This window comes from Pieris rapae, chromosome 10 (genome assembly GCF_905147795.1).
Source record: "Pieris rapae chromosome 10, ilPieRapa1.1, whole genome shotgun sequence".
Taxonomy (NCBI): domain Eukaryota; kingdom Metazoa; phylum Arthropoda; class Insecta; order Lepidoptera; family Pieridae; genus Pieris; species Pieris rapae.
The window spans coordinates 2,513,291-2,526,247 of record NC_059518.1 but is presented as its reverse complement, the minus strand read 5'-3'; the positions used below and the strand labels follow the sequence as shown (position 1 = coordinate 2,526,247).

The following is a 12,957-nucleotide window of genomic DNA, read 5'->3' as shown; positions in this document are numbered from 1 at the left end:
AATATCGATTGCTTTTCAATCATTGGTTTGCAATGAAATACTATTTCAATTTGCATTCGCTGTTCGGGTTTATTGATAATTCGTATTGCGTTTTATTGTTAGGGTTGCTTTACTGTGAATTGATACAATTAATTAATACCTATGTGTTTGCGTAGCGAGAGGCGGTCGGTATATTTATATAGATAATATAATTGCCTATATTAATTACATGCTCAGGGCCAGGGATACTGCAATGTTATATAATAGCTTATAACTAGCTGTTGCTGACAGGTAGAAGTAGATTTGGCCGCAGACTCACGTCTTGGTTGAAGAACCATAAACAATGGTTTGGTCAATGCACCAAGTCCAAAATTAAATTAGCCACGTTGATTGCCAACCTTCGTAAGGAGAGGGCACTATAAGAAGCTTTTACAATATGTAACGAGAAATTTGTATGATACATTTCTCCGGCGTTATCGCAAAACTTTTACCGGTTAATTGGTTCATTACTCTGTATAACAATATCGTAACAATCAATCGTAAATCCAGAGTTAAGGGGATCGTTCAGACCCTCACGGACAAGAGGGCACTTTGATCGATGCTCCTACGAAATACCTCTTGCTAATCAATCGTATGTAAGGCATTAAAGCCAATAGTTTCTGCGGTGAACTGTTTGCGAGGGCTGAGGGGGACTGGGGGGAAAGGCGGCACATCAAAGGCGCGCCGAGACAAAGCTCGAGGAGCCTTTTAACTTTATTTAGCGGAGTGGTAAGTTTAGCCGGTCGCGAATCGCTCAGGTTAAAGAGTAACACACTCACTTTGAGCTGGGGTGGACGTAGGGCTGCCCAACACACATGGAATCTATGGGACTTTTATTAATTAATAGGATAAATAGATACATTCGGCCGATTAAATTAAAAGAAATAATTATTGAGTGCTTATCTTATACATAAACCGCTGTTGTTGATTTTTCTTTTCTTAGCAAGTAAATTACAAACACTACTAGTAAAACCTAAAACTGGAAGTGTTTTTATTGTATTTTTATTTTTTGTAATACAATGTGTACCATGATTGTCATATATTTTAGACAATATAACTTGTAACATATACTAAAGATATAGCATTGATGATGACATAAACTTAAATAATTAAGATCGCAGCCAATCAATTTGAATGGTAACTATAGGTATATGGTCTGATATGTTTTAAAATTACTGTAAATTATCTATAACAAGGCTATCAATACATAAATTTAGTTCGATAAAATTGTATACAATTTTAAGCTATGTATTTCAATTGAATTTTTTCCTTTCCATTTTACAGAAAATGAATACAAGACAATTTATTAGTTATTACGAAGTACAAATAATAAGATATGAAGTGCTTAGAGAGATTCCACAAAGAGATATTAATTTGAAAGAAAAAAAGCCCGCAAGTGTCACCCCTAAAGGGGGGGTGGATGTGGGCCAACGCGCGGCGCTTTGTCGGCGCCCTTTGAGCGCTGACACCGTAGCTTTGGACACTACTCAAGATGGAAAATTTTATTCGATAATTTCAAAACAAACAGTAAAAACGATGACGAGGGCTTTTAAATGTTTACATTTTTGTTTGAGGTAATTGCACGGTACTTCTACCATTTGGCGATCTAAATTTTTTAATTTTTATACGAGATTAGTTTAATTGATGGTGGCTTGCCAATTTAGCTTACGTCACATGAACGCTAAGAAACTAAAGAATGCATTTTAATGAAAAGATAGTGAGCCAGTGTTAATTGAAAACAACTGGGACCAGTGCAGTAAAAATGTATAATTTGTATACGGACCATTAAAAAACTACATAATAAAATTTCTACATCAAAGGAAAACATAACAATAAATTGTAACATTATGGCTATCCCTATTTTGTAAAAACTAAAAATAAACGAATACAATGCCAATATTTTTTTCTTTACGTAAATATACATTTAAGAAACAATTAACAATATTGTATCGATAACTATTTTTAACTTTGCATATTATAATCTAAGTAGTTCTGTTTTACATCTGTTGTCTTAAATAAACTACTTTTAACAGTAAGACCGCACATTTTATGCTATCTATTATTATGATTGCAGACTCAATTAAGGTTAAATTTGGACTTGTACAAATAACATATGTACCTATAGTAGAGTTGCCTTGTATTATGTATAAAATTCAAAATCATTTATTTATATAGGTAACACAATCTACACTTATGAACGCCAAAAAAAATATATATATAAAGTAATGTATATTATGTATTATAAGTAAATAACAGATACATAACATATAATTCAAAAAAATTATAATGGAGAAATCAATGCATAAATCGAAAGCTTTCTGTCCCCCCTTCGAACCGTAGACAACAGTGCAGACGACCAAATAACAAGTTGTTTGCTAAAGGAGACCCGTTGTATTTAGTACCAAATCATAACCCTTCAGCCCGGGTAAAAACGTTGATCACAAAGCTTTGTAGCAGTCAACCCTGCGCGGGGGTGGTTCGGGCCGCTAATGCCGTCCGCAACGGTGCCGCGCTTTGTCGGCGTCCTTTGAGCTGATACTGAGCTTTGGACAATACCGCCCGTACGTGTCGCGATATCGCTCTACGATTGTGTATCGAACTGTTACACCCCTAGATTGTTAGTTATAATGCTAAGCAATGATCTGCATCATCAATGCAGACTCTCAGAGGACTAGGTCGTTAGCGTCTTCAGTCTGTCTGCGCGCATAATTCTAAGAGAGCGGTCGTCCAATTTTGTATTGCTTTTTCTATTTCAATTAAATCCTTTTTTTAAAAAGGCATTTTAATTCCACGGCCTAACATTTGGTGGCAGCGGTGGGATACGAAAATCCCCAGTGTCTGACGTCGCTCTGCAGACTCGCTCTTTATTCTTGGCCGTGTCAGTCAGTTTTATATATATACAATTGTGAAAAGTGTAATAAAAACGCATAAAAGTGTATAAAAGTGCAAAATAAAAGTGAAAAGTGTGTGTCTCCGTCCCTCCTCCGTGTCTCCTCTCAGAATATCATATTCAAAGGAAATCTATATAAGAACCTTTTATTTCATTAAACTGTCTAACGAAATATCAACCAAGTGAATTAAAACATCTGGAAAGAAATTAAATCGTCGCTAATCTATTCGGAATGCTGCTGCACGTCGTCTCATTGTTATCGGTCGCCCACGCAGTAATTCAGTAAGTCGCTGGTCATTGTTTATCTATAACGTTGTTTATCTATAAGTTAAGACTGTTCATATTCACATTGAATTAATATATAATATTTCTGTTTCTCGTTTATAACTTGCTCATTTATTACGTCGCGAATTTAAAATTATGCCAAAGGCGCCAAAACTTGAAGAAGGCAAAATCACTATCGAAATTCCCGAACTCGAGCAAGGTACAAACGAACTTAAAGACAAATCACCTGTTACCTCTCCTCGTGTTACGAGAAAAACTGCCGCAGCGCTCGCCATGGCTGAATTAGATATAAACACCCTTTTTAAATTTATTAAATCATATGACGGGAATCGCGAAACTCTTAACTCATTTCTTGTCAACTGTGACAATGCATTTGAATTAGCATCGGAGGCTCAAAAAGACACTTTGTTCAAGTATGTGCTAGCACAATTAAGTGGTAAGGCGGAAATTGCCTGCTCTATAAAAGATTTCACAACCTGGGAACAACTAAAAGAATTCTTAAAAACTCAATTCAGCGAAAGGAAACATTATTCACATCTTTTGATGGAACTACAAGAGAGCAGGCAAGGTCCTCAAGAGAATGTTAGCCAGTACTCATTGAGAATGGAAACTTACTTATCGCAATTGCTTACTGAAATATCTTTATCCACTTCAAAAAATAAGGAGCTTCCAGGCAGAACAGCTGCTATGGAAGACCTATCACTTCATCATTTCCTTATGGGGTTACAACCTCGTATTTCAAATATAGTCAGGTGCAAATCACCCAAAACATTAAACGAGGCCATTAATTATGCAATTTCCGAAGAGCGTATACAGTTGACGTTATATCGACGCCCACAAACCGACCAGAAGCCTAATAATAATGGTAACAATAACATCAGGTTTAAATCAGGCCCTTCAAAGCCTAATTACAATTTCTATCCCTCTCAAAAGCCTTTACCTAACGCCAACTCTCAAAGAGGGCCAAACAATAACAACATTGCTTATTGCCGTTATTGTAAGTTAACTGGTCATGATATATCGCAGTGCAGAAGACGAGAATACAACAATAAGCTACGCAATCAACAGAATGGCCAATCGTTTAGACAACCCCCTCGCGTTAATTTTGTAGAGCAGCCCGACGAAGAAACGGGTTATGACGAGGTAGACCAAACCCCTTTAAACGAATAAGTGTCTCGTCCCGGTGTCTTTCGAGACAGAATACTAAAAAAGACACCAAACAATATTTAACTATCTCTAACTCAAGGGACCACTCGGGTAACCAGCCCCCAACAAGCGCCCATTATCGCAATTCAAGGGACCACACGGGTAACCAGCCCCCAACAAGTGCCCATTCTCACAATCACAGGGACCACACGGGTAACCAGCCCCCAATAAGTGCCCATTCTCTTAGTTCAAGGGACTACTCAGATAATCAATCCCAACAATCGCATCGTCCTAACTTCTCCATCAAAATTCCTCCAAATCCCAATAAAGAAGTTTATGAAATCAACATAGATACAACAAAAAGATTATTACCACATATATTAGTAGAATCTCAAGTTTCAGACATTCCGTTATCTTTGCTCGTGGACTCGGGCTCTGCCATATGTTTATTAAAGGAATCCAGTATTCATATTAACCGAAAACTTAATAAGGAATTAATAAAAATTAAAGGTATAGATCCTGGAGATGAACCAACACAAACTGAAGGTCATTTCCAATTAAAATTAAAAATATCTAAGGAAAAGTCAGTTTCTTTTAAATTCCATGTTGTCAAGAATATTAATCTACCATATGATGGTATCTTAGGTACAGATTTCCTAACAAATTTCGGCTGCAAGATCGATTATACCAATGATATATTGAAAATTGGTAATGAAAAGGTTAAACTACATTTTTCCAAACCTTTTTATATTATTCCTCCTCGTTCTGAATCTGTTATAGAATGTTCAGTTAAAGAAACTAATCTTAAAGAAGGAATAATAACAGATCAACATTTATCCTGTAATCTTTTTATATCAAATTGTATTGTCAAGGTTAAGGATAACAATCGAATAAATCTTACCATAGCTAACACTTCAGAAAACATTGCGTATGTCAAACCAAACTTAAATTTAAATATAGAACCATTATGTCATATGTCCTATTCTATAAATGCAGTGAACCAAAGAACTCTTAATCGAACAGAACAAGTGATAGAATCTCTAAGAACTGATCATCTCAACCAAGAGGAGAGATCTGCCCTTATAGAACTTTGCTCTCAATACTCAGATATTTTTCACCTTCCAGATGATCAATTAACCCATACGTCAGCCCTAGAACACCATATCAAAACTACTACTAACATCCCAATACATACTAAATCCTATAGATTCCCCGAGTGCCATAAAAAGGAAGTCGAAACCCAGATTAGTAAGATGTTAGATGATAAGATTATAGAACACTCCTCGTCCCCTTGGAGTTCTCCAATATGGATAGTCCCAAAGAAGCTAGATTCCCAAGGCCAGCGCAGTTGGCGTATTGTTATAGATTATAGAAAATTAAATGATATCACAATCGGAGAAACATACCCAATTCCACAGATATCGGAAATACTCGATCAATTAGGTAAGAGTAACTATTTTACCACTCTGGACCTAGTTTCTGGCTTCCATCAGATCCGCATTTCTCCTGAAGATGCATCCAAAACCGCATTTTCAGTCCCGCAAGGACACTTTCAGTTTAATCGAATGCCGTTTGGGCTAAAAAATGCCCCCTCAACCTTCCAAAAACTCATGAACACCTGTCTTACAGGTCTCCAAGGTTCCAGGTGTTTCGTTTACCTCGATGATATTGTCGTCTACTCCTATGATTTAACCTCTCACATCCATAACCTTAAATCGGTATTCCAAAGAATCCGTAATTTTAACTTAAAAATACAACCCGCAAAATGCGAATTTCTTAGAAAAGAAGTTGCATACTTAGGGCATATCATCAGTCAAAATGGTGTTCAACCTAGTCCAGACAAAGTCAAGGCTGTCAGTAACTTCCCTACGCCTAAATCCTGTAAAGATATTAAATCATTCTTAGGACTTGTCTCATACTACAGACGGTTCATACATAACTTCTCCAAGTTAGCCAAACCCTTGACTAACTTACTTAAAAAGGATGTACCCTTTATATGGGATCATACCCAACAATTGTCGTTTGAAACCTTGAAAAACCAACTTGTTTCAGCCCCTATACTAGCGTATCCTGATTTTTCCCAACCATTTATTCTTACCTGTGATGCATCTAACTATGCGATATCAGCAATATTATCTCAAGGCGTCATAGGGCAAGATCGACCCATAGCTTTCGCATCCCGTACACTTAATAAAGCTGAAAGTAATTATAGTGTAACAGAGAAGGAATGTCTCGCAGTAATTTTTGGTACCAAAGTATTTAGACCCTATATTTATGGGTATCGATTTACAGTTCTAACAGATCACAAACCATTAGAATGGTTATTCAAATGCAAGGACCCAGGGTCACGCCTTATAAGATGGCGTTTAAAGTTAGAGGAATTCGAATACGATATTAAGTATAAAAAGGGAAAAATAAATACTAACGCTGATGCATTATCTAGATTCCCTGTAAATCCTGTTCAACCTGAAAACGTAATTAAATCAAACCCAAATATAGAAAACGTTTCGACTCGAGAGTTAGATAGAGACCTGATGGATTTATTAACATCACTACCTTCTTTTAATCCTGACGAACTTATTTCAACTCCCGATCCGCTTCGAACCGACGAAAATATCGAATCGCTACCTGAACTTAATTCTCCTTTACAAGAACCCGATTTAGTCCCCATAACAGACTCAGTCTCACCAGCCATTGCTGAAAATCCTTTGGAAGAAGAAACCGGTAACATTGCACCGGAGTTAATACAACCACCTCATGATGATGATCATGCTGTCAAAGGTTCAATTCCATCTTTGAGGCTTTCACCTGGCCTAAGTTTACCCGACGACAACTATTCTACCTTCCTCAAGACAATGAGTAAGAATGATAAAATTTTCACTACAAAAATCTTAGAATACAATGACGATATAACTAAAACGAAATGTACAACCATCGTATTACCAACTTCAATTGACCTTGATGAATCCAATCCATATGTTCAGGGTATTCTTAATACCGTACCTGAAAATTCAGAAATAATTAACAAAGAAAGAGTTTTAAACTCATGCATATCCTTTAAACATAATAATAAAACTTACTTTTTATTATTCTTCAAGGTTCATCATTTCGATAATTCATCTTATGTAGATATCTATAAAAGTCTTAAAACTCTAAGGGATGAATTAGTGGCAAATCCTGAAAATAATAATGTCACTGATATAGCAATAACAGATTTCAAAAATCCTTTTGACACGCATCAGTTTGTTAAAATTTATAACATGTTCCTTTTCCTTTTTGATAACTCTGAGATAACTATACATATTTACAGAGATAGAATTATATATCCATCCCTCTCCGAAATACCTAAGATATTAAAAGACAACCATGATATCCCAATTGCTGGACATCTTGGTTCCAATAGAATGCTGAAGCGCATTCAAGAAACGTTCTACTGGAAGAATATGCGAAGTGATATTGAGCACTTCGTAAAGAAATGCCCTCAGTGCCAAGTTAATAAAGCACTTAGACAAGTAAACCGATCTCCTATGCAGATCACCAGTACTTCGACTGAGCCGTGTCAGAGAATTTCTTTAGACATTGTAGGACCTTTACCCGAATCAGGTCCGGCGAAACTCAAATATATTTTGACTATTCAGGATGATCTCACTAAGTTTTCCTCCGCTTATCCGATCCGTAGTACAACGGCTGAAGAAACAAGCGAATGCTTAATTCATTTTATTTCAATATTTGGAATTCCGAAAACAATCCTCACTGATCAAGGCACTAACTTCACGTCAGAATTATTCAAAGAAACTTGCAAATTCTTAAAAATAAAAAATCTGTGGTCTTCTCCTTATCATCCACAAACTCAGGGTGCTCTGGAAAGGAGTCATTCAACTCTTAAGGAGTACCTAAGATCCTTCGTAGACGAGGGTCAATCAAATTGGCCGCGTTTTGTTTATACGGCCATGCTTACTTATAATACATCAGTCCACTCAACGACCCACTATACTCCTTACGAATTAATGTTTGGAAATAAACCAGTAATTCCGAATTCCGTCTATGAAGAAAAACCAGGTGCAACGTATCCAGAGTATGTGCGCATGCTCCAAAGTAGACTAAAACATTCACGAGATAAAGCATTAAGTTTTATTAGGAAATCTAAGGAGCATTCAAAAGCTTACTATGACAATCATACCCGTCAAGTAAAATATAAACCAGGAGATTATGTGTATCTCAAAAATCATTTGAGAATGCGAAAAGCACTCTCAGCCCTCTGGAAGGGACCATATAAAATAGTTAGGATAAATGGAAATAATACACTGACTCTATTGATAAATAGACGCCATGTAACGCATCATTTTGATCAGGTTAAGTTGGCCGAAGTAGCCGCAATAGATGTTTAAAGAATAACGCTATAAATAGAATAGAATAGATAGACACATTTATTTACTTTAAATATTATTTCACAGCTCAACTCTTGGAGAGCCCCAACGCGACCTTGTCAACCCAATAACTTCAAGCTCGGGCCTCTATTATGATTATCTCGGGAAACTTAAAATTAATAATGTTCAACTGCAAATAATAATGCCAGTAGATATTTCACATTTTAAACCGCACTTACAAAACATTGAAGATACTCTAGTGGTTATTGAAAATCTATGTAATAAGACTCATATCGTAGAAGTTATGTCAGAATGTCAAAATTTGTTACTCCCTTTAACAGCACGATTCGAAGATATGAACAGGCAATTTTCTACTATCTCACATCTTATCGACAATAGAGTAAAACGTGGTGCCTGGATAGGAGGTGTAGGAACCATCTTAAAACGTATATTCGGTACTTTGGATGAAAATGATGGTTTAAAATATGATGAAGCTATATCATCTTTACAGCATGACGAAAAGCGGTTAGTTTCTCTCGTGAAGGAGAATATTTTAGTTAGTAGATCAGTATTAAAAAACTATAATGATACTATATATAAATTAAAAGATAATGAAAATAAATTAAGTGTAGCTATCGACAAGCTCTCTCAAAAAACTAAAACTATTAACGAGAAAATAAACGGATTCAAAATACTCTTGAATGTAAATGAAATATTTAATATTTTAGAGACATCAATAATCACTCTATCATTCCAATTGGAGGATGTTATCAACGCTATTTTATTTAGCAGCCAAGACATACTCCATCCTGCCGTGATAACATCTAAGCAGTTATATGAAGAGCTTGCTGATAACTATAGGCATCTATCTAGCAACTTAGAGTTGCCAATAGCTTTAGATATTAACTCTATACACCTAATTCTAAGTATATCTAAGTTAATTTGTTATTATATTAATAATAAGATAATATTTGTTCTTCAAGTACCACTTGTTAATATTAAGGAATATATAATGTTTCATGTTATCGCTCTTCCAACGCCACATAATCCTAAAGAGCCAAATTCATTCTCTTTAACTATTCCTAGTAATAAATATATAGCAATGACCACCGACAAATCCCAATACTGTGTATTTAATAAACTGGAAGTTTGTAAAATAGTGAATCCCGGTAACTTTATTTGTGACATTGAAAATGTATATTCCACGGAAGCAAAACCTATTTGTGAAAGTGAACTATTAGTTAAGGTAATAAGTGAAAAACCGTTGCAGTGTGACTCAACGATTATAACTGGAAAGGTTGATATTTGGCAACCGCTAATGAATAACAAATGGTTGTTTATACAGTCAGATCCACAGAAGATATCCATAGACTGCTCGGGATCCAAGTTATTTGAAACAAACATTTTAGGCACTGGAACACTTCATATACCAAAAACGTGTGTGGGATATTTCAAAAGTACTACTCTTGTACCAAAGTATAATAATATTCTAAATATTTCCTCACCTATCAATCACTTCCCTGATTTTAATCTTATAAATGATACATGTTGTGATTTAATTAAGCTTAGTGATAAGACTGATAATGTATCTCCTGTTCACTTAAATAGTATAAATCTAGATGATTTGAATTCAGAAAATAAATTAAAATTAAACTCAATCCTTGCCGATTTAGGTAAGTTGGAATCTTCAAAACAACCTCATATTGTGGAATATGGGACACATTATTCAGCGACAATAATTGTAACTTTTGTTTTATTAATTTCATTTTTATTGTATTTAGCTATTAAGAAATTTTGTAAAACCTTTAACAACCGCCCTCTTCAATATGCAGTAAATTTCAATAAGACCATCACTGAACCTCCTAATGAGGAATTAGAAATTACAGATAGGGAAATTCCTGAAATGGAAATTGTTCACCAAAGTGCTCCACTTAGGACTAGAATATAAAAGAGCCTTTGAATTTCTCACCAAAGGCTCTATCTAAAAGGGGGAGATGTTACACCCCTAGATTGTTAGTTATAATGCTAAGCAATGATCTGCATCATCAATGCAGACTCTCAGAGGACTAGGTCGTTAGCGTCTTCAGTCTGTCTGCGCGCATAATTCTAAGAGAGCGGTCGTCCAATTTTGTATTGCTTTTTCTATTTCAATTAAATCCTTTTTTTAAAAAGGCATTTTAATTCCACGGCCTAACAGAACGTACGCGATCTGAATGTTCCTTAGAAACGCATGTTTCTTCCTTGCTTTCACTAAGATAAATTTTGATCACAAATATGTATATCATAAATGATTTACATGTATACAATCAATGGAGTTTAATGTTATAGGTACGACGTTATTTGTGATACGTTGCTCGAATGGACATACTCATACAACGTCCATCACGAAAGGCAAATAAAGTTTAGACAGCTGTCATTAAATGCTATAAAATAAATGAAGCTGCAGGCAAGCTTCATTCATATTGGGTTGGTTGGATTCTCACTAGCACAAACACATTAAATACAGGAGTGCTCATGAATCCTACTACTACTGAACTAGTCCATCATAGTCTTTAAATTGACCATAATTATTTAAGCTATATTAAAATATAATAATTGTTTAAATTATTTTGTTAGTATAAGTTCTAAAAAGGTTAATTTCGTTAGTGTTGTAGTATTTGTATGGTGTATTTAAAAATAAAAGCCTCCACCATATTCTCCCATTTCTTGCTGTCACGAGCAACATCTCTAGTTATTTTCCGCTTGTTACATTTGTTTTTCCGTCTTGTACCTTTCCAGTAGGTCCGGTCCGTTTTAGATACCGAACATCAATAAACATATCGGCAATAGGTGAAATAAGCTAGAAAGTAATTTTGTCCGTTAAACGCGGCGTGGTCATTAGCGAGTTGGCACAAAGGGCGAGCGTCCTTTGACGAATTAGCATCGCCGGCATAACCTCAGCCGGAGCTGGCTTTACGAGAATTATTATAAAACTAGCCTTGATCCGCGGCGGTTCCCATTTTTAAAATAGGATTTCCAATTGATATTACAAAGTATACATCGCCACTGACAGCCGCCTAAGCGAGCTTTTTTCTTGATAATAGAAATACTCTCTGCAAGAATTGTGAAGGAAGGCACAAATTATAAAATTATGTCCCTAGCCCTTCATAAATTTTTTTTACAGATTTTCATTAAAACCATGGATAGATTCGGTTTCGTTTAAGGTGTGAGGAATACAGACAGTATAGTCAACAGGATGGCCAGATTATCCCATAAGTTTCTGGTACATAACCAGTACCAGGCGAGACTAAGTTTTATGATACGATGTTTTAAATAAAGATTGTCAAATAAAAATATGTAATCAAAGGACTCCCTAATAAAATTAAACAGTTCGACAAAGCCATTTATTAAGATGAGATAAATTGGCAAAGCTCGACACGCCGCAGTGATTAGCAAGTCCACACAAAGAACGGGGACCTTTGACGAATTAGCATTCAAAATAAAACTATTCCCGGTTCTAATATGACAGAGATAAAAGGATTTTAGATAAAAGGTGATTAAAATCTACTTAAGTTGAAGCTCAAATTTCAACGTTTATTAGATGTTTACTAAAGATAATGTTACTCTTAATATTTTACAAGTTTATTTTTGTATAATACAATACTTCACTCAGGCAAATTGAGCTTTAAAAAAAATAAAAGCTCATTTACATTTGCCCATAGTTAATTTGAACACAATCAAAACCATAATCATTGTTAATTGTCAATCAATACTTAGGTAACAATTTCCATTTAAATCCCTGTACATATTTGATTTTTAATTCAAATTTCACCTAGACCTTTGAAATGATAAAATTAATATCGTTAACCGAGATCAAAACCGCTCTAGAATTGATTACATTACTGCGTATCGGGTCAAAGGCACAAATTGTAATTTCTCCAAATGACAGAAGACATTAGCGCCTGTGTAGCGGGCGGCGGCCTTAGATAATATTCAAGTTTGTTTGACAAGCTCTCCGCTTCAAAGAGAATATTAACCAACATAATGATATGTGTACTCGCCCTGTCAACAGCTGGTCAACAGCTCTACCTACACGGACTCGGCCAGCTAACTAACGTCATACAATATGTATATCTTATTTTTTCTTCTCACGTTCTATATACAAAATTTAATATTTAAGTTAAATATAAGTAAATATTTTAATTGAAACAATGTGATATTGTAAAATCTAAGATACTTATTATGAAACAAATTTAGTACAAAATACTTATC

At 35.2% G+C, this 12,957-nt stretch overlaps 1 protein-coding gene across 3 annotated transcripts in view; it reads right to left on the bottom strand.

The window, feature by feature from the left end:
• The window catches only part of LOC111000147 (axin), a 75,924-nt gene that overhangs the window by 14,971 nt on the left and 47,996 nt on the right, over nt 1-12,957 (bottom strand). The gene's annotated exons all lie outside the window — the stretch shown is intronic.